We start from the raw sequence: 27673 nt of genomic DNA, 5'->3' as shown, positions 1-27673 counted from the left end.
GAAAGGTCATCAGTATAAAACAGTCGGAAAACCCATTTAAATCACAGAAAACCCCTTTAGGTCAAGGCTTTGTAATGCCAAACTTTAGGTCCTTGCTGTTATAAAATAGTAACCTCATTTTGGGTTTATATAACATTGCCTTAAAGGGGTTGTCTCACCTTAGTAAGTGGCAATTATCATGTAGAGAAAGTTAATACAAGGCACTTACTAATGTATTGTGATTGACCATATACTTCCTTTGCTGGCTGGATTCATTTTTCCATCACATTATACACTGTTCGTTTCCATGGTTACAGACCACCCTGCAATCCATCAGTGGTGGTCGTGCTTGCACACTATAGGAAAAAGCGTCAGCCTCTCTGGTGGCCGGGACCGTGGGAGCGCACATAGGCTAGTGCTTTTTCCTATATTGTTTAAGCACGACCACCACTGATGGATTGCAGGGTGGTCTGTAACCATGGAAACGAGCAGTGTATAATGTGATGAAAAAATGAATCCAGCCAGCAAAGGAAGCAATATGGACAATCACAATACATTAGTAAGTGCCTTGTATCATCTTTCTCTACATGATAAATGCCACTTACTGAAGTGAGACAACCCCTTTATGGTCTTCAGATCAAGGAGGTAGCGCTTAAGTTCTAGCTATGGCCCCTGCTCAATTACCCTTATACATGTTCTCAGAATTCAAAGTTCTCAGTCCTGGACAGTTAATAGAGGACAGTTATCAACATTAAGTTTTAGCCTGATGGCGATATTAATCATAGGAAGCCATGGCATTTATCCAGATTAGTGTTGAGCGAATCAAAGTTCATGAAGTGGACTATGATCAGAATTTCAGGGAAAATTCGATTGGCTGTGAAGACAAATTTACTTGTGCTTCGTGGTAATGAATCAATTTTCCCTAAAATGGCGGTAAAAAAAATAATTCATACTCACCTCATCCATTTGAGCATGAAGAGTCCGCCGCGGCCATCTTGATTGAAGATCCCGTGCGAAATCTATTGCAACCAGCCCTCAATGGTCTTCTCAGATGCCGCTATCAGTAATGAACATGGCACCAGCGCTGTTCCCCGTCATTGCGCCCGCTACTCACAAAAAAAAGGCACTTTGTGACAAAGTAATTAGTCAAGAAGCTAATTTCTTTGTGAAATTCTGTGAAACAACCCATTCGGTGAAACAGCCCTTCGCTCATCTCCAATCCAGATGCCAAATTGGTAATACACCATTTTGAGTTTTGACATTTCAAAATGAAATCTTCATTTTCAAAAATAACTATTTTACAAACTGTGACCACAGGTACATTAACATCCACCTATCCGGTTAGCATGGTGCTCATAGGACATGGGCATGAAACTGACAAGGGGTCTAGCTGCATGGAATATGCTTGTTCTCCCTTAAAGGGGTTATCCCAGGATTAATGTAAAAAATGAAAATCAGACATCATATAATACACGGCAATCTCATCTAACAAAGTGAGAACCAGCCCTGCACCTCACATGGATCCAGAGATCTCCCCATTCATTGCTCTGCTAGATTTATATCAAGCTGACAGCTTAAGGGGAGTGTCTCTTCTGCTGCAGCTCAGGGGCGTGTCCATGCTCTGCCTATCACAGCTCAGGGGGCGTGTCCATGCTCCACCTATCACAGCTCAGGAGGCAGTTGAAGGATGGAACTGAGCATGTGCGGCCTTCTCAGTGAGCAGGACAAAGACATAAGAAATAAAAAACAGCAGGTGGCGCTATACAGATAAATTTTACTAAATAACTCAGCGGCTATGCTAAATTTTTAATTATATGCAATTAGAAAAGTATTCAGATCCAGGCGCTGGTTTGAACACTGTGGAATATTTTTCATAGGACAACCCCTTTAATCTAATATGAATGATGATTTACTGTACATTTAGGCACAGTTCTGTGGAATATATTGCCACCATATGAATAATTATGTATCAGTGATATTTACACGAATGACTTATGCGGTAGAACGTTGCACTTCCACCATCCGGTTTTGCTGCCATTTTCATATTCTAACGCACACATCGCCCGTGAGGAGCTCTACATTTGTTTGGCCTGGCAAAATACATAACCACCTAGTGAAAGGGCCTCCCATGAAGTTGTACGCACATCAAAACCATTCATCTCCATGCTCCTTACCCTCACCTATACAAAGAGCCAGAAACTCTCCATAAATGGCTATGGAAGCGATTTTTCATGTTTGAAGTTAATGCTCCGGCTCACAGCTGGATTACCACTGGCCCCCGTCCAAAGTTAAAACAGACAGCCACTTGGATGTTCTTTGCTAAGAATCCTGTCTTTTGTAAAACTGCACATAAAGATACACAAACAAGAGGCTCTAATGGCTGCACCCACATGCTCCGCGCTCACAAAGATCTTCTTAGTAGCTTGCAAGCCGCTTCCAAAGGACATATAATATCAACAGCAAAGTGAGAGGATCATGGACAAGTGTAATGATTTTTACATCGCCGTGAATCATCTAGTGATGACAAGGGACGTGGCTAGGTCCTTCTACCGTGAACTCAGTTTAACCCTAGGGATGCCAGTCCATTTCTGGATCTCCTGTACCAGTACTACAAGAAAATTTAGACTAGCACATTCATATTCATAGTCACAGGGGCATATCCATCAAGCAAACATGGTTGATAAAAAAAAATGGCGGACAACATTTCACATACAAAAATTAGAGCTGAGAAATGGGGATCATTCGAAAACAAAGTGGTATTATACCTACTATAAATGGAAAAATAAAAGCTCTTTGCGCACATTTTTTATCAAACGTGTGTCGGGCTTATCTACCAGGCAACTAACTGATGGGTAACTAACACTAATATACCGCCTGTACCAGTGCCAGTAGATCTATGGCTGGCATGTAATGAATTTCTTACTGGCTTGACACAGCGAATCTTGGCAAGAGCAGACATACATAATAAGAATGGAAGCAAGGAAAAGTGCTGGGGTAAATGGCTATTAGCTGACGTGTGACATCCAGGAGACGTCTGTATGCGGCTTGACAGCTTGGTGCATTTGGATGTAATAGGGCTTGACAAGTGAACTTCTACAAGCTAGACAGGGGACGTTTCCATGTGCTGGGCTGGAAAGCTTTTACACCCGCTCAATGATGTATAGGTTCTCTAGAATTTAGTCAATCGTTCCAGAACAGAATTGGATGTCCACTGCTTGAATTTACATTTGTACAATATACTGGTTATATAGCGCCAACATATTCTGCAGCGTTGTACTGTCATCACTCATATGTATCCCTGTCTCCAGGGGTGCACCTCCAATGAGCCCAGGTGAGGCGGCTGCCTCAGGCGGCGAGAGCTACAGACAAGCGGTGGCAGGGCCATGAGAAATGAGCGCTTCCATTGTGGAAGTGCTTATGTCTCTATATTCACCTGTATCACAGTATGCCTTTAACAGGAGGCCTGGAGGGGGGACACCATTTCAATTTTCACCTTAGGCAACAGAAAGGCTAGGTGCACCCCTGCCTGTCTCCAGTTTGGCTCATAACCTAGTAGCCCTATGGGAGAGTTCACATCACAAGACCATATGCTATCTTTTGCAGTGCCGAGGCACGGACTCACGGAAAAGCTTCTGAGTATTTCCATGGGCTTCCGATCCGTTGATCTACACCACAAAAGATAGGACATGTCCTATCTTTAGCAGATTGTGGACCCATTCAAGTCAATGGGTCTGCATCGCAGCTTTGAGTTTACATAGCCAATGCCCATGTATTGCAGACCCATTGTTTGTGGTCCGCAACAAGGGCACCACGGCCCTACGGTCCTGTCAATGAACCCTCAAAGAAAGCTAATTAACACATCAGATTCTTTTTTGGACCCAAACTCCCTGCAGATGTAGCTCATGGTTGGATTCGAACCCTAGAGCAAGGCAACACTGATTCACCAGATTCACCAGACTCACCATGCTCATTCCCTAGTGTTCCCCATAAAATATAAAACTTTTAAGCACCAATTCTTAGTTCTCTGCATTGCACCATTCCTCTAGTATTCCTCCTGAAACTTCTGAATAAAATGGCAACTGGGCCATTTGTCAAAGGGATGTGCCCCTACTGTGTCTGACATTTTCTAATGAGGGGTGATATACTGTAGTCAGAGAGGGAAACATAAGCGTACATTTACATGTGAGTATTACCATTCCAATTGTACAAGGGGAATGGGAACGGCCAGTTTACCCACACATTACCAGGAGGAATAACAAAGGGATGGTAATATGCAAAGTTATAAGAAAAGTTGCTCTAGTAAAGTTATTTGATTTTTTTCCTATAACAGACAGATTGGGTGGTGACAGGCCCTCATTATAGCGCAGTACGCCATGACGTTTAATCCTACTGATCTTTGTTGTTAGAGCGGAGGTTGATTAGATGGCCGCATGTTATGGAACGCAGTTATCAATGTGGAGGGGGAATTCTATACATTTAGGCTACAGCAGTTGTCACACAGAACAGAGTTGCAGAGTTATCCTGTGACATATTGTGAAATACAGGACACAAATGTAACAATTTTATACAATACTCCAAACTATACATTGTTACAGTACATGTGCACCCGATGAGATCTGATTTTGCTGCCTGTCCAGTACATCTAGGCAGGGGCTTAGATACAGGGACTGTGGAGGTAGCTGTTGCACCCAGGAACCTACTTATGGGGGTCCCTATGCTACTGTATATAAGTCAAAAGAAGCAATATACTGTATACTATTGTTGTGTGTGGAGACACAGTGAATGATCCAGTTCACTGCTAGGCAATGTAATCAAGCCATGATTGTGATATCTCACTATACAAATTAAATCTGGACTCGTACATTGTATACAGATCCTATGTAACCAAATAGAGAGGAATATTTGTCACCAGGCAGATGGCTGGCCCAGGTAGAGAGTTTTTCATGGTGGCCTATGGGCATCAAGCTGTATTATGATTCTCTATCTCTAGATGTATCTTATAATATCAAAATATTAAGCAAAAATGATTTACACTGTGTAAAACGCAAATTAAAGCATTTGTATAGTTTAGAACAAGGACGCCCAACCTGCGGCCCTCCAGCAGTTGCAAAACTACAACTTCCATAATGCCCAGACAGCCTACAGCTATCAGGGCATGATGGGAGCTGGACAGCCGCAGGTTGGGTATCCCTATTTTAGAAAATTTTGGATGCTCTATAAGGAAATTCTGGATTAAAAATGGTTGTGCAACTAACAACACTTACTATTAGCTATACACCAAATAGAGAATAAGCGATTGAGCAATGGCGGACTGACCGCTGGGACCCCCGGTGATCACGAAAACAGGAGTGCCGCCAAACTGCCCAACGAGAATGCATCAGTGCTGCATCTGCTGCTCCATTCATTACTACAGGACTTCTAAGTACAGTGGTCACGGGAGTCCCACAGAAGTGAATGACACGGCGGATGTAGCACCGCTGCCTTCTCATGGGTCAGTTCTGCAGAACTTGTGGATTCCCATGCTTGTCATCACTGAGGGTCCCAGTGGTTGGACCCCAGCAATCAAGTTTATACCACCTATTGGTTGTCTTACTTTGTGCCACACCTTTGAGGAGATTAGTCAAGACTGGTGGTTTCTGTGCCAGTCTTGATATCCCCTGTGCTGCTGGAATATGCGCCTAATTTATGATGAGGTGCAGGCCTCAATATAAATTAGGCACATCCTCCGGCAGTCCGCGTACCTAAACAGAAATCTACGAGGAGTTCAGAGCATTCCAGCTTCATTTACATTAGAAAACTGGTGTAAAAGAAGATAAATTTGTCTTGATTGTTGATCACACCCCTGTCCAGACCTTGTTACGCCCCTTTTGAAAAAGTGGCATGGGAGGTGTTAAAAGAGACACTTGTGACTTTTGTTTTCCCAAAAAGTCAGACTTAAAAAGTCACAACACACTCTCCACCATTGTCACATTTTAAGCCACTCAGCCACACCCCTTCCATACCCTCACTCCAGATGAGGGGATTAAAGGGTCTAAAGCACCCGCCATATTCTGGACATACCCCCATTTTCACCCAGGCAGCCCCTATGCTCCGATGCTCTCTCTTGTCCTGCGCTGTATTGTGCAGGGCAAGGGCTTTTTTGTTTACGTTTCTCACTGCTAGGTGGGGGCTTCTGCCTAGCAGTGTTCCCGGTGAAGTCACCGGCACTGATGGGTAGGCTTTAGCACTGCCCTGGCCATTTTACATGTGCTAAATCCGGCCCATTAGTGCTGGTGAAGTCATCCCGCTCACTGCTAGGTGGAAGCCTCCACCTAGCTTACCCATGGATAGCCGGGTACATCACCGGATCTCCAAAACAAGCCATTGCCCTGCGCGATTCAGAGTCTCAGAGAGGCTAAGTGGGGGAACATGGGGATATGTCTGGGTTCAGCTCTGAACCCGGACAACCCCTTTAATAAACGTGGTGCCATACATGTACACCATTTATTTTTTGTGCATTCAAGTGAGAATTCTGGTGCATCGTGATAAGTGACTCCCCCCCCCATTGCTTTACATTAAATAGTGGATCTGCGAATCCGGGGAAGTGATTTACTCATCTCTATTCCACAGTCACATTACTATCTCTGTCTAGAAACCTGTCAGCACCAAACTACCTCGTCAGAATTCTGCTATAGTGAGAGTCAAGGCCATTCCTGCCTCCAGACAAGGTGAAAATAAAAAAGACTCTGAAGAACGTCTCCACTGTGAAGATTTCTTGACATCACTTCTCGGCATTATATTTAGACTAGCAGAAGGACCCGGCTTCACATGGGTATATTTCATCTATTTAATTTAATGTTTGTGTGTGTCGTTAAAAGATATCAACAGTATCCACTATAACATGACCTCTACAGCACCCTGCCCCCTTAACAGTGACCTCCACCGCCCCCCACCCCTTAACACTGAGCCCCCCACAGTGTCCCACCTCCATAAAATGGGCCTCTTTAACAGTGAGTTGCACAGCACCCCACCCCCTTGACAGTGACCTCCACAGGGGCCTGCCCCCTTAACAGTGACCTCTACAGCACCTGCCCCTTTAACAGTGACCTTCACAGTGGCCCCCCCTTATTAGTGGCCTCCACAGTACCCGCCCCTTAACACTGACCATAGGTTACAGTCCCCTTAACTGTGACCTCCACCATTCCCAGCCCCCCTTAACAGAGACCTCCACAGCGAATGCTCTTTTAACATTGACTGCCACAGTACCCCATTCCTTATCAGTGACCTCACAGTACCCCGCTGCCTTAACAGTGACCTCACAGTACCCCGCTGCCCCTTTAATAGTGGCCTCCACAGTCCCCTCCTCCCTTTAACAGTGACCTACACAGTGCCTGCCCCTTTAACATTGACCTCCACAGCGGCCTGCTCTTTTAACAGTGACCTCCACAGCGACCGCCCCTTTATTAGTGACCTCCACAGTACCCTGTCTCCTTAACAGTGATTTACACAATAACCCGCCCCCTTAACAGTGACCTCCACAGAGCTCTGTTCCCTTTAAATGTGACCTCCACAACACCCCGCCCCCTTAACAGTGACTTCTACAGCACCCCACCCCTTAACACTGACCTCCATAGTGGACCGTCCTCTTAACTGTGACCTCCACCGTTCCATGACCTCTTAACAGAGACCTCCACAGCGCCCGATCCTTTAATAGTGACCCTTCACAGCATCCTGTCCCCTTAACAGTGACCTCCACAGCGACCTGCCCCTTTAACAGTGACTTCCACAGCGGCCGCCCCTTTATTAGTGACCTCCACAGTACCCTGTCTCCTTCACGGTGATTTCCACACCCCATCCCCTTAACAGTGGCCTCTACAGCAATCTGCCCCTTAACACTGACTTCCATAGAGGACCGTCCCCTTGATTGTGACCTCCACAGCAGACTGCCCCTAGGGTGGCCAGAGGTCCGGTTTTAGGCAGGACAGTCCGGCTTTCAGACTCTCTGTCCTCCGTCCAGTGCAGGGCATGGACAGACACAGGGATGTCCTTTTGAACAGCTCACTCTCAGACAGCAGCACAGTGCTGTCTGAGCGTGAGCTGCAGGGAGAAAGTCACCTTCCCTCCCCCCCTGCAGCTGACAGAAGTTGATTTTTACCTTCAGTCTTTCAATCCCCGTCGGCTGCGGAGTGGAAGGGGGCATGACCTAACCAGGTTGGGGTGTGGCTTAGCGGGACCTGGGGCAGGGTTTTTAAGTCCATCTTTTGTGGGTGGCCTAAATGGCCACCCTACCTGCCCCCTGAACTGTGACCTCCACAGCACTCCACGCCCTTAACCGTGTCATCCACAGCACCCTGCCCCTTTAAAGGAAATCTGTCACCAGGATAATCGCTATTGATGTAAAGCCATGGCCTAATAGCACTTAGTATCTTATTTCCAGATCTGCCTTTGTTCCAGCAATAGATGTTTTCTGTCTTCTGAAAATCCAGTTTATTTGGTATGCAAATGAGCCAGTAAGGTGCCTAGAGGGGCGTCACTCTTGCAGGAAGGAGCCCAGGCATGCCTCCTGCTAGTGCCCAAGCCCGACCTCATCCTGGAAGCAGGGAAAAGGGGGGCAGAGTTATGGCTTGAATGTGCTGTAGGAGGGGTGGGTGGACACATTGTGGCAGGAGGCATGCCTGGGCTCCTTCCTGCAAGAGTGACGCCCCTCTAGGCACCTTACTAGCTTATTTGCATACCAAATAACCTGGATTTTCAGAAGATAGAAAACATCTATTGCTGGAATAAAGGCACATCTGGAAATAAGGTACTAAGTGCTATTAGGCCATGGCTTTACTTCAATAGTGATTATCCTGGTGACAGATTTCCTTTAAAGCTCACCTACAGCAGTGAAGAAAAATGGCTGGGTTGTTATGGAAACTTGGTGTAAAATTGTGTATGTGGAAGCTAAGCAAGCTTCTGTTTGCTGATAAGGGTCATGTGACCAGGCTTCTATTGGCTAATGCATTTTTTTGAGAATATCTCAGGAACGGTACATCCTAGAGAGCTGAGACCTGGTCTAAAACCTTCATAGACACCTGATGTACGGTACTTGTGTGCCAAATTTCGTGATTGTAAATGTGGCGGTGCGGATTCCTTTAGCGGACATATATACACACACACACACATACATACACCCAGCTTTATACACTGCTCAAAAAAATAAAGGGAACACTTAAACAACACAATGTAACTCCAAGTCAATCACACTTCTGTGAAATCAAACTGTCCACTTAGGAAGCAACACTGAGTGACAATCAATTTCACATGCTGTTGTGCAAATGGGATAGACAACAGGTGGAAATTATAGGCAATTAGCAAGACACCCCCAATAAAGGAGTGGTTCTGCAGGTGGTGACCACAGATCACTTCTCAGTTCCTATGCTTCCTGGCTGATGTTTTGGTCACTTTTGAATGCTGGCGGTGCTTTCACTCTAGTGGTAGCATGAGACGGAGTCTACAACCCACACAAGTGGCTCAGGTAGTGCAGCTTATCCAGGATGGCACATCAATGCGAGCTGTGGCATGAAGGTTTGCTGTGTCTGTCAGCGTAGTGTCCAGAGCATGGAGGCGCTACCAGGAGACAGGCCAGTACATCAGGAGACGTGGAGGAGGCCGTAGGAGGGCAACAACCCAGCAGCAGGACCGCTACCTCCGCCTTTGTGCAAGGAGGAACAGGAGGAGCACTGCCAGAGCCCTGCAAAATGACCTCCAGCAGGCCACAAATGTGCATGTGTCTGCTCAAACGGTCAGAAACAGACTCCATGAGGGTGATATGAGGGCCCGACGTCCACAGGTCGGGTTTGTGCTTACAGCCCAACACCGTGCAGGACGTTTGGCATTTGCCAGAGAACACCAAGATTGGCAAATTCGCCACTGGCACCCTGTGCTCTTCACAGATGAAAGAAGGTTCACACTGAGCACATGTGATAGACGTGACAGTCTTGAGACGCCGTGGAGAACGTTCTGCTGCCTGCAACATCCTCCAGCATGACCGGTTTGGCATTGGGTCAGTAATGGTGTGGGGTGACATTTCTTTGGAGGGCCGCACAGCTCTCCATGTGCTCGCCAGAGGTATCCTGACTGCCATTAGGTACCGAGATGAGATCCTCAGACCCCTTGTGAGACCATATGCTGGTGCGGTTGGCCCTGGGTTCCTCCTAATGCAAGACAATGCTAGACCTCATGTGGCTGGAGTGTGTCAGCAGTTCCTGCAAACGAAGGCATTGATGCTATGGACTGGCCCGCCCGTTCCCCAGACCTGAATCCAATTGAGCACATCTGGGACATCATGTCTCGCTCTATCCACCAACGTCACGTTGCACCACAGACTGTCCAGGAGTTGGCAGATGCTTTAGTCCAGGTCTGGGAGGAGATCCCTCAGGAGACCGTCCGCCACCTCATCAGGAGCATGCACAGGCGTTGTAGGGAGGTCATACAGGCACGTGGAGGCCACACACACTACTGAGCCTCATTTTGACTTGTTTTAAGGACATTACATCAAAGTTGGATCAGCCTGTAGTGTGTTTTTCCACTTTAATTTTGAGTGTGACTCCAAATCCAGACCTCCATGGGTTAAAAAAATTTGATTTCCATTTTTTTATTTTTGTGTGATTTTGTTGTCAGCACATTCAACTATGTAAAGAACAAAGTATTTCAGAAGAATATTTAATTAATTCAGATCTAGGATGTGTTATTTTTGTGTTCCCTTTATTTTTTTGAGCAGTGTATATTAGATTGCTGGGGATCTACCTTTCAAGGTAGTATATTCTGATAAATATTGTCAGCACTGAGAATAAATGGAGGAGATTTATCAAAACTGGTGTAAAGGAGAACTGTCTTAGTTGCCCATAGCAACCAATCAGATTCCACCTTTCCTTTTTCAAAGGAGCTCTGAAAAATTTAAGGTGGAATTTGATTGGTTTCTATGGGCAACTAAACTAGATTTCTTTTACACCAGTAATCATAAATCTCCCCCCAATGTTTCTTAAAAAGACACTTCCATCAGTAATAGGTTTATTTTAACTATTTAGGAATTCTTGTGTACTTTGAATTATTTTGTACAAATGAAAAGGGGGCCACTTACCCGTTGACCTCCTATTCATTTTTCAGCTGCATGTTTGCCAATTCCAGCCTTCTGTTCTGCCCATCCAAGATGGCTGCACAGATTTTCATGATGTTCATTTAGTAGTCCAAGACACTTCCTGTTGCGCTTGGATTGGCCAGCACTGCTCACATGCGCTGGCCAATCCAAGAGCAGAGCCAGACAAGCAGGAAGTGTCTTGGACTACCAATGCACAATATACATCAGATAGCCTGAGAAGCCATGCAGCCATCTTGGATAACAGAAAAATAGCCCTGAAACTGATAGATCTGCAGCTAAAAAAATGAAAAGAAGGTCGCCATGTACGTGGTCTGTTCATTCTTCAGTTAATATTATTTAATTTTTAAATTCAGCAGCACTATGCCATTAAAAATGACATACAAAATATTGTCCTTCTGTTCCAGTAATCACAGTCCTCATTGGTAGAGAAGCATTATCACAGTTTATGGCACTGCTGCACAGGGAAGAGATTATCTCCGAGGTAGTCTCATTATTATAGTGGGTGGAGGATTGGATTGACTGACAGATCTATAGTTCTCTGGACAGGCCTAGTTAAACATGGAGTGAACCACAAAGAATAAAAAAATAAATGACACCTCCAAGCCAGCATTTTATAATGACACTAATCATCAAACCAAGAAAAAAAACAGTAACCAAAAAATTTATATTGTAGCAACACAAATCCTGTGCCAGAAATAGCTGAATGTGTTTTGCTACAGTTCTGGAAGCCTGATATTCCATGAGTAAGACAAGTTTCACTTATGCAGCAGAGCCTCAGGCAGGCTGTTCCATTATTGAACATCCTGCCAAAGTTCTCCAGATCTGGCATTGCCAGATACTGCTGCCTGCCCGGCAGAGATCCGGCTACTGCCCAACAAATATGCCCAGAAGCTGGACGAAAAATGCTGTACGTAACGTTTTTTGTCCAGCCAATTCCCAGTATTCTCTGCCGGAACACCCAGCCCCATATGTGAAACTAACCTAACTGTACACAGTCTGAACAAGACTGGGGGAGCTGGACTTGATTTTTGGGTTCCAGCTTAAAAAATTAATATTGTACCAAAAACTGGTCACTGTATCAATGTATAAGTTATACATAAAACCTACATGTCAAAAATACTTTTTTAAAACAATCAGTAGGAAGAGAACATTACAGGTATGACTCAATGCCATAGAAATTATGCCAAACATCCCTAACAAAAAGTTAGGGATATTTGGCTTTCAGGTAAAATTTATGATAACGTAAAAAGTTCATGCTACAGTTATATTATATCATGAAAGTAGGACATTTAAGTAGAAGTGTGCAATGGTGATTTTCTCATCTCAAACAATTTGTTGAAACAAAAGCCAACACCAGTGGTGGGTATACCCCCACAAAAACAGTCAGTGTCTCAATAACTTGTCATGTGGCCTTGAGCGTCAATTACAGCTTGACAACGACGTCTCTTGCTGTTCACAAGTAGTGATGAGCGGGAGGTGCCATATTCGGTTTCGCGATATTTCGCGAATATTCGCATGAATATTCGTGTTATATTCGTCGAAATCGAATATTCGCAATTATTCCAATTATCGCGAAATTATTTTTCGCATATTGCGAAAATTTATCTTGATAGTATAAGGCAACGTTCCTATGCTAATGACTATGGCTAGGCTAATATGTGTATATTACGAAATTTTGTAATATTGCTCTAACTTCGTCTCTTAGAATATTACGAATATTCTAAAAGACGAAGTTAGAGCAATATTAAGAACATTTGCAAAAGTCGAAATTGCGATGCGAGTAATATAACACGAAATAGTCGCATGAAGATTTAAACTTAGCACTGCTATATTCCATATTCTAGCCTAATATGGAATATAGCTGTGTTAAGTTAGCACTGCTATATTCCATATTAGGCTAGAATATGGAATATAGCTGTGCTAAATTGAAATCTTCATGCGACTATTTCGTGTTATATTACTCGCATCGCAATTTCGACTTTTGCAAATGTTCTTAATATTGCTCTAACTTCGTCTTTTAGAATATTCGTAATATTCTAAAAGATGAAGTTAGAGCAATATTACGAAATTTCGTAAAATACACATAGATTGTATTTAAGCTAATATACTGCTATAGTAATAATTTTTAATAGTGTACATATTTTACAAAACTTAAGTTCAGAAGAGGCAAAAAAAATTACAGGAAAAAAAAGGGATTATAGCACTATATTAGCTAAATTACAATCTATATGTGTATTTTACGAAATTTCGTAATATTGCTCTAACTTCGTCTTTTAGAATATTCGTAATATTCTAAGAGACGAAGTTAGAGCAATATTACGAAATTTCTAAAAGACGAAGTTAGAGCAATATTAAGAACATTTGAAAAAGTCGAAATTGCGATGCGACTAATATAACACGAAATATTCGCATGAAGATTTCAACTTAGCACAGCTATACTCCATATTCTAGCCTAATATGGAATATAGCAGTGCTAACTTAGCACAGCTATATTCCATATTAGGCTAGAATATGGAGTATAGCAGTGCTAAGTTGAAATCTTCATGCGAATATTTCGTGTTATATTACTCGATGCGTTCTATTAAATTGCGATGCGACTAATATAACACGAAATATTCGCATGAAGATTTCAACTTAGCACAGCTATACTCCATATTCTAGCCTAATATGGAATATAGCAGTGCTAACTTAGCACAGCTATATTCCATATTAGGCTAGAATATGGAGTATAGCAGTGCTAAGTTGAAATCTTCATGCAAATATTTTGTGTTATCTTACTCGCATCGCAATTGCGACTATTGCGAAATTTCGTAAAATACACATATAGATTAGATTGTAATTTAGCTAATATGGAATATAGCAGTAAGTTGAAAGCGCCACTGACTGGAGCAGCCAGGAAGCCAGGAATCCAAAGGACAGGTAAGAACAACTTTAGGGAAGTGGGAAAGAAAAAAATATAATAAAAAAAAAAAGAAAAAAAACGAATATTCTATTTCGCGAATATATAGAACGATATTCTAAATATTCGCGAAATCTCGAAATTGCGATATTCGAGAAAAAAATTCGCAATTCGAATATTCGCGCTCAACACTATTCACAAGTCGACTTATTGTCTGCTGAGGCATGGCATCCCACTCTTCTTAAAGGGCGAACATCAGGTCATTGAGGTTCTGGGGTATAGAGTTACAAGCCTCTACATGGTGACCCAGCTGATCCCATAGGTTTTTAATGGCATTCAGGTCTGGAGAAAGTGCAGGCCACTCCACTTGAGTTCCCCAGTTTTCAGCAGCCTTTCCCTAATGATGCAACCTTGATGAGCATTGTCGTCCATGATGATGAAATTAGGCCTGTGTTGTTCATGCAGAGGCCCAATGACAGGATTAATGATGTTATTCGAGTAGTATGGGCTTGTCACTGTACCATTCACAAAGTGTAGGGCAGTTCTGTATTGACTAGACACACCTGCCCTACACTGTAACACCACCACCACCTAAGGCTCGTCTGGTGACAACAGTGGCTGATACATAGCGCTCTACTTGACGTCGCCAACATCGTTGGTGGCTATTAATTCTGCTCAGCGTGAATAGACTTTCATCAGTGAACAGCAATAAAGCCCGCTGGTCCTTTGTCCAGCATAGATGCTCCCTTGCCCATGCAAGACGATGACGCCAATGCCTGGTGGTGTGGTCAGGTACACTTGCAGGTCATCTAGCACGCAGACTACGCTAATGTAAATGGTTTGAATGGTCTGACATGACACTTGGGTGCCTCTCACCTCCCTTAAATGTGCCTGGATTTGTGTGGCATTCATCATTTGCTTCCACAGCGCATTGTTCACAATTAAGTGGTCATCAGTCTGGGATGTGTCCAAAGGACGTCCACTTCTATGCCTTTCTGTGACTCTTCCAGTCTCTAGGTATCTCTGATACAACCTGATGATGACACTCTGTGACACTCTAAGCTCAGTGGCCACTTCCATCTGAGAACATCCTGCTTGAAGCCTCACAATGGCGAGGTACTGTTGATTAATTGTTAGGTGTCATCTTTGTCTCATGATATCTAAATGTGAACAGCATGATGAGGAGGACTATTTAAATACCAATTCTAATTGAACCAGGAAATGTATTGGGCGATTCATGGATCAAACACCTGTTGTGAAATTTGCCCTTAAGCTCCTTGTTAGAGAACAGCAAGTTGTGCAAAAAGTACTGAAACACTGAACAGTTGGGCATGTGCATTCAAAAGTTTAGAGAAGGTCACATTAAGTTCACCTGTAAAGGTTAGAGTGCATTTTACGTTCATCCTGAAATTTCACGACCAGCCAAATATCCCTAACTTTTTGTGAGTAGTGTATATGTACAAAGCACAATAGTAGTAATATTCATGAGCTCCCGACTCTCCTGTCCCTACTGCTGATTGACAGCTCTCTTACCATAGGAAAAGAGCTGTCAATCATATATTAGAGGACAGGGACAGGACCTCACAATATATCGGGGATATCAGGTTGTCTTAGACTTTCTATTCTATGATGCCAGTTCATATTTACTGTACCGATGCCAATCTCTGTGCCCCTTTTCACATATTTTTTTTATAAACTAAGGCTGCATGTTTGCAGTATTGGCTTCAGGATAGAATTACATTTTGTTTGGAAACAATCAAGTCTTTAAAAAAAAAATTGCAGCATCTCATTCATTTTAGGAACATTTTAGGGGCTTGGTTATCTCAGGGGAGCCTTTTTTACAATGTGGTGACATCATCCACCTAATTAATGTTTCTTCCTGAGGATGCAGACTAGTCCACTCATTTCCAGTCTGTTAAAATAATCAGCACATCATTCATAATCAACAAGGTAACTATGGACTGAAGTGTGTTTCATTCCATTACCAAACATTCCCCTGCCAGTACAATTATGACTTACTATTATATAGTGTCTGCCATATGTATAAAGGCTCACAGCATACCTGTTATTTCAGGTGACTTTTTAGAGTAAGCTGCCATACACGAGGAACACTATAAATCCATTATATGGCTCCTATCCTGTGTTTATCATCAGATTTTCCCTGCTCATGTTTCAGCTCCAATTATCAGTTTTCCCTGAGATAGTGGCTAGCTGCTACAATGTCTCCCATAGACTGAACATGGAGAAAACAATAGATTCTGCTCCACTATTTCTCCAAAGCACATCATCAGCAGCAGCATGGAAAACATTATACTGTACAGCAGTAATAAGCAGTGTAGCTGTGATTCCAGCATAAGGGTGAGACAGAAAACTTGCTGAAGCAAGAGGTAGGATAGTGACACATAAGTTGAGAAATAAGCATTTATCTCAGATAAGATAGACAGTATATTACAATTTTTCTTATATTTGCTCGCTTGTACTGTTGACTTATGCATATTTTGTTTAAAGTACAGTGCCTATTTTATCCTGTTAATCAGAAAAAAGCAATAGGAATAAGAATCCTAATCAAAGGGAATAAAAGAGCTTGTACACTCTGTGTAAAATTCCTTTTTATTAGGGCATACTGATATATGGACCCTCCGTATGGGAATCTGGCAGCAAGTATTTAATTTTCAGGAAGTAATACCTCAGGACAAATAAATCATTATGTAGTCGCACTGAAATCGATCAGATGTCCAAGAAATACATGCATTTGTTGGGTTTTCCAGTCCAAGAGACACTCTTTATAGACACTCTACAATGTGGCTAATAGGTGAGGGTCATGCCCTCAATTAAAACAGAATTCCTTTATAGTGTCTTTAGCTAAAGTGCTGTCTTAAACAGACCACTGATTTAAATAAAAACTAAGCTCCTGGTGCAGTATCCCAGAATAGGGTCATTGCAAAGTATGAATTGTTGTAATGTTATATTGTTAATCGAAATATTATTTGTACACCAAATAGTTCTGTATAGACAAGCAAGGGCTAACAACCTTGGCTCATCTCCATAGGTTGCCAGGAGGTGGACCTGAGACTGCTCCTGGTTAGTCAGTGGATAGTGAGTAGTGATGAGCGGCAGGTGTTATATTCGAATTCACGATATTTTGCAAATATTTTGGCGAATATTCACCATATATTCGCAAACTCACGAATTCGAGATTATTTTCTTGATTGCGAAAAATTGGCAATGTAATATTTGCGTAATGCGCGCAAAATACATTCATGTGTAACTTTTGCTACATTTTCCAAGCTGCTAGAAGTTTCCTGAGACTGGAGAAAATGGTTGGCACGACAGAACATTAAAAATGGCTTTATATGCAGTTAGAGGGCTCCAATATATTCTCGATTGCACTAATCGGCACTAATGATGTGAATATTTTGGCGCAATACGTGAAACTTCACATTTTAGCTGGTCTGCATGTATGTATGGACAGCAGAACCTATCACACTACCTAACACCCTGCACTGGAACAGCTACACTATATCAGGATATAACCTACACTGACTATCTCCCACTAACTATCTGTATTATATATATATAAGCTATCTAACTAACTATCTAATGTAGTGTGGAAAGCACAGAGCACAGCAATGACACTGCTGCCTCTCTCAGAACTTAAAAAAAATGAAGAAAATGGCTGCTGGGGAGGTTCTTATATAGTAAGGGGTAGGCAACTTTCCTATTGGTTGCTAGGGATGTTGCTAAGCTCAGACAAAGACATTGCAGCCTTCTCATTGGCCCACAAGCAAGAAGGGAGGTTACTGGAAAAAAAAATCTAGAATACTCGAAATTACGAATATATATCACTATATTCTAAATATTTGCGAATTCTCGAAGTGCCGATATTCGCGATTAATATTCGCAATTCGAATATATATCGCACCCAACAATAATAGTGAGATTTTAGCTGTCCTACAGTGAGGATCAATTTGTGTATTCTCCTCCAAGCTAGAGACATCTACAGCATAGGAAGCACCTTTACCATTAGAAGCGCTTCAGAGAAAGAAAATCAGAAGGTCCAAAATATGCAAGGACGTGCACTGTAATCAGTCAGCAAGTATTGTGCACATTTATGGCTGATAGAGACTATGCTGCTAACGCAACTTTCCACACTTTGAGACGGTTTGGTCAGCCATATCCTAAATCTGTACCTCTGAGCCCGGGAATCACAGAAACATTTACAAGTAACCTCATTGCATGCCTACATGTTCTGCAGAGACTTTAACCCTTTCACTACCGAGCCACTTTCATCTTAAATCCCAGGACGACTTTTGCAAACCTGACATGCGTCACTTTATGTGGTAATAACTTTGGAACGCTTTTACTTATCCAAGCCATTCTAAGATAGTTTTCTCGTGACACATTGTACTTCATGATAGTGATAAATTAGAGAATTTGGAAAAATTCAAAATGTTCTCAATTTGAATTTCTCTACCTTTAGGACAAATAGTAATACCTCATAAAATAGTTATCAGTCAACATTCCCCATATGTCTGCTTTATGTTGGCATAAAGTCATTTTTTAAATTTTCACCAAAATTTCCAAAACCATTTTTTTAAGCACCAATTCAGCTATAAAGTGATTTTGAGGGGGTTACGTAATGGAAACCACCCATAAATGACCCCATTTTAGAAACTACAGCCCTCCAATTATTCAAAACTGATGTTTCAAACTTTGTTTACCCATGAAGTGTTCCACAAGAATTAAAGGAAAATGGAGGGGAAATTTAAAAATGTCACTTTTTTTGGTAGATTTTTTATGTTAATAATTTTTTTCTTGCAACACAGCAAAGGTTAACAGCAAAACAAACCTCAATATATATTACTCTGATTCTGCAGTTTACAGAAATACCCCATATGTGGCGGTAAACTGCTCTATGGGGACGTGGCAGTGGTCTGAAGGAAAGCAGCGCCATATGGATTTTGGAGGCAGATTTTGCTGGAATGGTTTTTAGGCACCATTTTGTATTTAACCACCTCCGGACCGCCTAACGCAGGATCGCGTTCCGGAGGTGGCAGCGCTGCGCACAGTCACGCATATATGCGTCATCTCGCGAGACGCGAGACTTCCTGTGAACGCGCGCACACAGGCGCGCGCGCTCACAGGAACGGAAGGTAAGAGAGTTGATCTCCAGCCTGCCAGCGGCGATCGTTCGCTGGCAGGCTGGAGATGTGTTTTTTTTAACCCCTAACAGGTATATTAGACGCTGTTTTGATAACAGCGTCTAATATACCTGCTACCTGGTCCTCTGGTGGTCCCCTTTGTTTGGATCGACCACCAGAGGACACAGGTAGCTCAGTAAAGTAGCACCAAGCATCACTACACTACACTACACCCCCCGTCACTTATTAACCCCTTATTAGCCCCTGATCACCCCATATAGACTCCCTGATCACCCCCCTGTCATTGATTACCCCCCTGTCATTGATCACCCCCCTGTAAAGCTCCATTCAGATGTCCGCATGATTTTTACGGATGCACTGATAGATGGATCGGATCCGCAAAACGCATACGGACGTCTGAATGAAGTCTTACAGGGGCATGATCAATGACTGTGGTTATCACCCCATATAGACTCCCTGATCACCCCCCTGTCATTGATTACACCCCTGTCATTGATCAACCCCCTGTAAAGCTCCATTCAGATGTCCGCATGATTTTTACGGATCCACTGATAGATGGATCGGATCCGCAAAACGCATCCGGACGTCTGAATGAAGCCTTACAGGGGCGTGATCAATGACTGTGGTTATCACCCCATATAGACTCCCTGATCACCCCCCTGTCATTGATTACCCCCCTGTAAAGCTCCATTCAGATGTCCGCATGATTTTTACGGATCCACTGATAGATGGATCGGATCCGCAAAACGCATCCGGACGTCTGAATGAAGCCTTACAGGGGCGTGATCAATGACTGTGGTGATCACCCCATATAGACTCCCTGATCACCCCCCTGTCATTGATTACCCCCCTGTCATTGATTACCCCCCTGTAAAGCTCCATTCAGATGTTTGCATGATTTTTACAGATCCACTGATAGATGGATCGGATCCGCAAAACGCATACGGACGTCTGAATGAAGCCTTACAGGGGCGTGATCAATGACTGTGGTTATCACCCCATATAGACTCCCTGATCACCCCCCTGTCATTGATTACACCCCTGTCATTGATCAACCCCCTGTAAAGCTCCATTCAGATGTCCGCATGATTTTTACGGATCCACTGATAGATGGATCGGATCCGCAAAACGCATACGGACGTCTGAATGAAGCCTTCCAGGGGGGGTGATCAATGACTGTGGTGATCACCCCATATAGACTCCCTGATCACCCCCCTGTCATTGATCACCCCCCTGTCATTGATCACTCCCCCTGTCATTGATCACCCCCCTGTCATTGATCACCCTCTGTAAGGCTCCATTCAGACATTTTTTTGGCCCAAGTTAGCGGAATTATTATTTTTTTTTCTTACAAAGTCTCATATTCCACTAACTTGTGTCAAAAAATAAAATCTCACATGAACTCCCCATACCCCTCACGGAATCCAAATGCGTAAAATTTTTTAGACATTTATATTCCAGACTTCTTCTCACGCTTTAGGGCCCCTAGAATGCCAGGGCAGTATACATACCCCACATGTGACCCCATTTCGGAAAGAAGACACCCCCAGGTATTCCGTGAGGGGCATATTGAGTCCATGAAAGATTGAAATTTTTGTCCCAAGTTAGCGGAACGGGAGACTTTGTGAGAAAAAAATTAAAAATATCAATTTCCGCTAACTTGTGCAAAAAAAAAAAAAATTCTATGAACTCGCCATTCCCCTCATTGAATACCTTGGGGTGTCTTCTTTCCAAAATGGGGTCACATGTGGGGTATTTATACTGCCCTGGCATTCTAGGGGCCCCAAAGCGTGAGAAGAAGTCTGGTATCCAAATGTCTAAAAATGCCCTCCTAAAAGGAATTTGGGCACCTTTGCGCATCTAGGCTGCAAAAAAGTGTCACACATCTGGTATCGCCGTACTCAGGAGAAGTTGGGGAATGTGTTTTGGGGTGTCATTTTACATATACCCATGCTGGGTGAGAGAAATATCTTGGTCAAATGCCAACTTTGTATAAAAAAATGGGAAAAGTTGTCTTTTGCCAAGATATTTCTCTCACCCAGCAAGGGTATATGTAAAATGACACCCCAAAACACATTCCCCAACTTCTCCCGAGTACGGAGATACCACATGTGTGACACTTTTTTGCAGCCTAGGTGGGCAAAGGGGCCCATATTCTAAAGAGCACCTTTAGGATTTCACAGGTCATTTACCTACTTACCACACATTAGGGCCCCTGGAAAATGCCAGGGCAGTATAACTACCCCACAAGTAACCCCATTTTGGAAAGGAGACACCCCAAGGTATTCCGTGAGGGGCATGGCGAGTTCCTAGAATTTTTTATTTTTTGTCACAAGTTAGTGGGAAATGCTGATATTTTTTTTTTTTTTTCATACAAAGTCTCATATTCCACTAACTTGTGACAAAAAATAAAAACTTCCATGAACTCACTATGCCCATCAGCGAATACCTTGGGGTCTCTTCTTTCCAAAATGGGGTCACTTGTGGGGTAGTTATACTGCCCTGGCATTCTAGGGGCCCAAATGTGTGGTAAGGAGTTTGAAATCAAATTCTGTAAAAAATGACCTGTGAAATCCGAAAGGTGCTCTTTGGAATATGGGCCCCTTTGCCCACCTAGGCTGCAAAAAAGTGTCACACATCTGGTATCTCCGTACTCAGGAGAAGTTGGGGAATGTGTTTTGGGGTGTCATTTTACATATACCCATGCTGGGTGAGAGAAATATCTTGGCAAAAGACAACTTTTCCCATTTTTTTATACAAAGTTGGCATTTGACCAAGATATTTCTCTCACCCAGCATGGGTATATGTAAAAAGACACCCCAAAACACATTCCTCAACTTCTCCTGAATACAGAGATACCAGATGTGTGACACTTTTTTGCAGCCTAGGTGGGCAAAGGGGCCCATATTCCAAAGAGCACCTTTCGGATTTCACAGGTCATTTTTTACAGAATTTGATTTCAAACTCCTTACCACACATTTGGGCCCCTAGAATGCCAGGGCAGTATAACTACCCCACAAGTGACCCCATTTTGGAAAGAAGAGACCCCAAAGTATTCGCTGATGGGCATAGTGAGTTCATGGAAGTTTTTATTTTTTGTCACAAGTTAGTGGAATATGAGACTTTGTATGAAAAAAAATAAAAATAAAAAAATCATCATTTTCCACTAACTTGTGACAAAAAATAAAAAATTCTAGGAACTTGCCATGCCCCTCACGGAATACCTAGAGGTGAAATTTCAAAAATCACTTTTTTTTGCAGATTTTCCATTTTAATAATTTTTTTCTGGAACACATCAAGGGTTAACAACAAAACAAACCTCAATATTTATTACCTTGATTCTGCAGTTTGCAGAAACACCCCATATGTGGTCGTATACTGCTGTTTGGACACACGACAGGGCACAGAAGGCAAGGAGCACCATATGATTTTTGGAGGGCAGATTTTGCTGGAATGGTCTTTAGGCACCATGTCGCATTTGAAGAGACCCTGAGGTAACCCCACAGTGAAAACCCCCAAAAAGTGGCCACATTTTGTAAACTACACCACCCAAGGAATTTTTAAGGGGTGTAGTGGGCACTTCACTCAACAGCTGTTTCATAGGGTGTGAAAATGAAAAATGAAATTTTTTTTACAAGAAAATGGTGCTTTAGGCTCAAACTTTCTTTTTCACAAAAGATAACAGGAGAATATACCCCCCAATTTGCTACTCACTTTCTCCTGAATACAGTAACACCCCAATTGTGGTCGTAAACTGTTATTTGGGGATACGCCAGGGCTCAGAAGGGAAGGAGCGGCATCTGGATTTTCAACATGGAATTTTCTGTCATGGTTTTTAAGAGCAATAATTTTTTTAATTTTTTGTTGAATGAGCTGTGTAAGGGCTTATTTTGTGCGAGACAAGCAGTAGTTTTTATTGGCAACATTTTGGGGTATATTTGTCTTTCTGGTTGCTTTTTATCCCATTTTTGGGAGGTGAAGTCACAAAAAAGCAGTTTGGTGCCATTAAATTTATTTTTTATTTTTTACGTTTTACACAATAAAAAATCATGTTTTTGGGTTGCCATTTTCTTAGAGTCATATTTTTTTTTTTTTTCTGTCTATAGTCTTGTGTGAGGACTTGTTTTTTGTGGGCCAAGGTGAGTTTTTTTTTATTGCTACCATTTTGGGGTACATACGACTTTTTGATTGATATTATGTTTTTGTGAGGTGAGGTGACTATAAAAAATGGTTTTGGCATAATTTTTATTAGTTTTTTTTACACCGTTCACTTGATGGGGTAGATCATGTGATATTTTTGTAGAGCCAATTGTTACGGATGCAGTGATACCAAATATGTCTATTTTTTTATTTATTTTTTAACATTTTACACAATATGAGCATTTTTAGAAAAAAAATCATGTTTTTGTGTTGCAGTTTTCATAGAGTCATATTTTTTTTCTCTAGCTATAGTCTTGTGTGGGGGCTCATTTTTTGCAGGATGAGGTGACGTTTTGATTGCTACCATTTTGGGTACATACGACTTTTTGATTGATTAACATTATGTTTTTTGAGAGGTGAGCTCACTAAGAAATCTGTTTTGGCGCAATGTTTATTTTTATTTTATTTTTTTACAGCGTTCACCAAATTATATTATTATAGAGTGGGTCGTTGCGGATGCGGTGATACCAAATATGTCTATTTTATTTTTTTCTGCTATTTAAAAAAAAAAATTTAATAACGGATTTGGAGGAAAAAAATGTTTTAAATGTGAAACTTTTTATATTTTTTTCAAAACCCTTTACTTGTTTTTATGTTTTAAATTTTTTATTTTACACTTTGTGTCCCCCATAAGGTCATACAAGACCTTTGGGGGACATTTAACTTCATTTATTTTTTTTTTACTATTGATTTCTCCTGTAACTGGGGCTGACATAGTAGCCCCAGTTACAGGGGAAATACACCCCCCAGAGAGGCTTTACAGCATAATACGAATGAAAGACCCGACAACTCCCGCACTCTCCCGTCTCTGGCGGTCACATGACCACTGGGTCGGGAAAGGAAGCGGCATAGCGCTTCCTGATCTGTATACACAGCGCTCATTGAGGGCTGTGTATACAGCGATCTAGAAGGCAGGGACACCTAGGAACGTTCCCAGGAACTGAACTGTGATCTACTTGTTCTATGACTTGTTAGTGTCAGATGTACTACTACTCCTATTCTGAACTTTATTGATATCAACTGGCCTGGTTACTGACTTCATCATCTGCTGGCCACTGCTTCCACACTCCTGCCTTGCACTCTGCCAAAACACTTGCACCTCAATCAGCACCAGGCAGGAGCTTAGGCTCAAACTGACCCACAAAGGAACAGGTAAATCCCCTGGTGGGCCCCTGAGCAAGATGGACCCCTAGTCCCCCCCCCCCCCCCCCTGAAGAAGAGGCACAGTAGAAAGACTGCACTGCATATACATAGGCAGTCCATTATTAAAAATGATCAGGTGGCTGAGAGGACTTCTAGGCACAGAAGCAGGCCAGCCAGTATCCTTGATCTACCTTCTCAAAATCGCTGCAGGGAATTCTATAACGATTTTTAGAATGTTGCTGCTGCCTGCCTCTGTGTGAACAGGTGGTCTTTGCATGTAGCTGTACAGCAGGCCCCCAGAATGAATTTTAACGGAGGGCCATAGGCATCCCAGTCCAACGATGCAGGAGCCCCTACACCAGGGTGTACTCTAAAAGAAAGAACGGGTGCACCCTTCAGTCAGTGCACAGTCCTAGGGACAGCCAAAGAGGGGGAATTGCCACTGTCAGTATTAGTTTGGCCTCAGTGCCAAAACTACCACTGCCCGCAGGTTATAATCTAACCAATCTAAGGGCTCTCATTCACACGACCATATGTATTTTGCAGTCCTGCAAAAATGAATGACATCTGTGTGACGTCTGTGTTGCATCCATTTTTTTTTGCGGATCCATTGAAACAATGCCTGTCCTTGTTCCCAAAATGGACAAGACTAGGACATGTTCTATTATTTTTGCGGAACGGACATGGGGAAATACGGACACGGAATGCACACAGAGTCATTTCCATATTTTTTTTTCAAGCCCCATTGAAATGAATGGTTCCGCATATGGACCTGTAAAAAAAACGGAGCGTAAATATGTTCGTGTGCATGAGCCCTAAGTGGAATGGAAGGAGTGACACAATATGTAAATGGTGCTGATTTTGTCCGGGGGTGCAGCCTCTTGTGTTGGCATGTGAAACATAAATAAGGCTGCATTCATCTGTCTCACTGCCATTACAGATATAAAGTAGTGAGTGATGCAACAAGTGTGGCTCATTGAGGACAGAGTGGAATGGAAATATTTGTGCCCAATTTGCGGTTGAAGAAGTGGGTTGTCACTTCTTAAAACTGGGAGCTAGTAGCAATTGTAATGGTTTCGGGGAGTGATTTCCACAGAATGAGTGCAGCACAGGAGAAGTCCCTCACACTCCAGTGATGTAACTGAATATAAATATTTATTCAAATTTTTATTTTTTATTTACACCTTCCAATACATTACCAATTCCAATTAAAACAGGTTGCAGAGCTTCACTGACGTCAGGGGTGGACTGGGAACTTAAAGCGGTCTGGCAAAAATACGAAAAGTGGCCCCGTTTTCTACTTGGGTCCAAATTGATGGAAGGCAGGACCAGCAATACCATATTGGGGCACATTATACCACTCCAAAGGAGCCAAATACTATAGTCCATCACAAAAAACTTCCAGCAGCACAAAATACATCCCCAAAAACCTCCACTGGCTGGCCCCCTAGGCACCGGCCCACCGGGAAATTTCCCTGTGAGGTCCATGGCCAATCCGCCCATGACTGACGTGGGGGAGGGCACATAAGGACCTGACTGCTTCAGCCAGCAGTGATGGGCAGAGCCTGGAGCTGTGAAAAGCTTTCGCCCCCTCCTCTCTTCTGACTCCACTGCTGTCCGTATGTAATGCGGTCTGCCGTCTGCTGGTGAAAGGTGAATATCTCCCATTTAAAGTTCACCTTTCACTACCAGATGGCAGACATCACTACATCTGTGTAACTAACAACATCCAGATGGGGACAGCCAAGCCAGGAGGGCTGAAGTCAAATGAGGGATTATAACCCCCATAACTCCCTTCCCCCAAATGGGCACTATGCAGGGACGTACACAGACCCCATGGGAGACTAAGTATGGGTCTCCCCGCTCCACCTAGTTTCCTAATACACATGCATTAATCCCTCCTAAGCAATGCAGAATGCAAAGTGCAATACCCCAGACTTGTGATGCATTTACATTTTATTTTATTATTTAAATAAACAGAAGGAATTTTAATGAAAAAAGAACTGGAATAAAAACAACCCCTGGCCTCACTCATTTTATTTGACTTCTATGGCAGTAAAGTGGAACAGGTGCTTCATAAATATGGCGCTCATTCTGAATACCATATTTCTCAATGTGTTCACGCCAGACAACGGGCATACATACGTTGAAAATCTCCTGCTTCCCATCTATTACAAAAGTGTCTGCCTGCAGCCACCAAAAGGGGGAGCTCACTGCATAGGAATGTATACAGTTATCATGGAAGCTGTAATAATCTCTTTGTACTGAGCTTTCCCTAGTGGTGTCTGCATGAAAACGCAGTGCTTTCACATTGGGAAGAGAAGGAGTTCAGCCCCAGACTCCACAGCAGTTGCCTGGTCTGTCTCCATTGCAGGTACACCACTGGCACCATAACTTCTCGGGTCACTATAGGGGGCCATTATATTTACAAGAGACACTATATCTATTGGGGGTTCTAGGAGAAGTATAGGGGTATTATAACTATTGGGAGCACTATAGGGGCTTATGGAGTGGCTGTATTAATACTGGGGGCAACCTGGGGCATTATTAGTATTGGGAGTTTATGTGGGGGGAATTATTATTATTGGGCACAATATGGAGAGCACTACTACTAACAGGACCACTCTCAGGAAGCATTATCACTACAAGGGGCACTATTACTGATGAGGGCACTTTGGGAGAGAATTATTACTATTGGTGGTACTTTTGGGAGCACTTTGGGGATTACCTGTTTAGCACTGTTATTTCTATAGTATAGAGGACATTGAGGAACACAGAAGGCACAGTACTGGGGGTAGCAGCAGGATGAGAATGTTGGGGCACCAGTAGGGGGAAGATGATGGAAAAGTGAGGAATTTACGATGTCTGTGTGCCAAACTCTGCAAAGATGAGACGTGGCTAAAAGAAGCTGTCATGTCTCTGTGTTGTCTGGGCCAAATGGAGAAGATGAGGACAGAGAACATCTACATTAGAGGAGACATCACTAGATGTAAGAGGTATATAGCGCTGTATTCTCCTGTATGTGTGATAGCGCTCAGTGTAATATTCATCCAAATATGCCTTTAGTCCTGCGGCTGGGGGGGGGGGTTAATAGAAAATTGAACACATATGCATTGATGCTTGAACAAGGCCCCTGCAAATATCTGTATTTTCCAAGTATGGGTCTCTAGA

At 42.8% G+C, this 27673-nt stretch overlaps 1 protein-coding gene across 1 annotated transcript in view; it reads right to left on the bottom strand.

Moving 5' to 3' along the window:
• The window catches only part of JCAD (junctional cadherin 5 associated), a 140778-nt gene that overhangs the window by 58502 nt on the left and 54603 nt on the right, over positions 1-27673 (bottom strand). The window lies entirely within an intron of this gene.

The sequence above is a fragment of the Bufo bufo genome, chromosome 5, assembly GCF_905171765.1.
Source record: "Bufo bufo chromosome 5, aBufBuf1.1, whole genome shotgun sequence".
Classification (NCBI taxonomy): domain Eukaryota; kingdom Metazoa; phylum Chordata; class Amphibia; order Anura; family Bufonidae; genus Bufo; species Bufo bufo.
The sequence above is the reverse complement of the archived record's forward strand: the minus strand, read 5'-3'. Positions and strand labels throughout refer to the sequence as shown.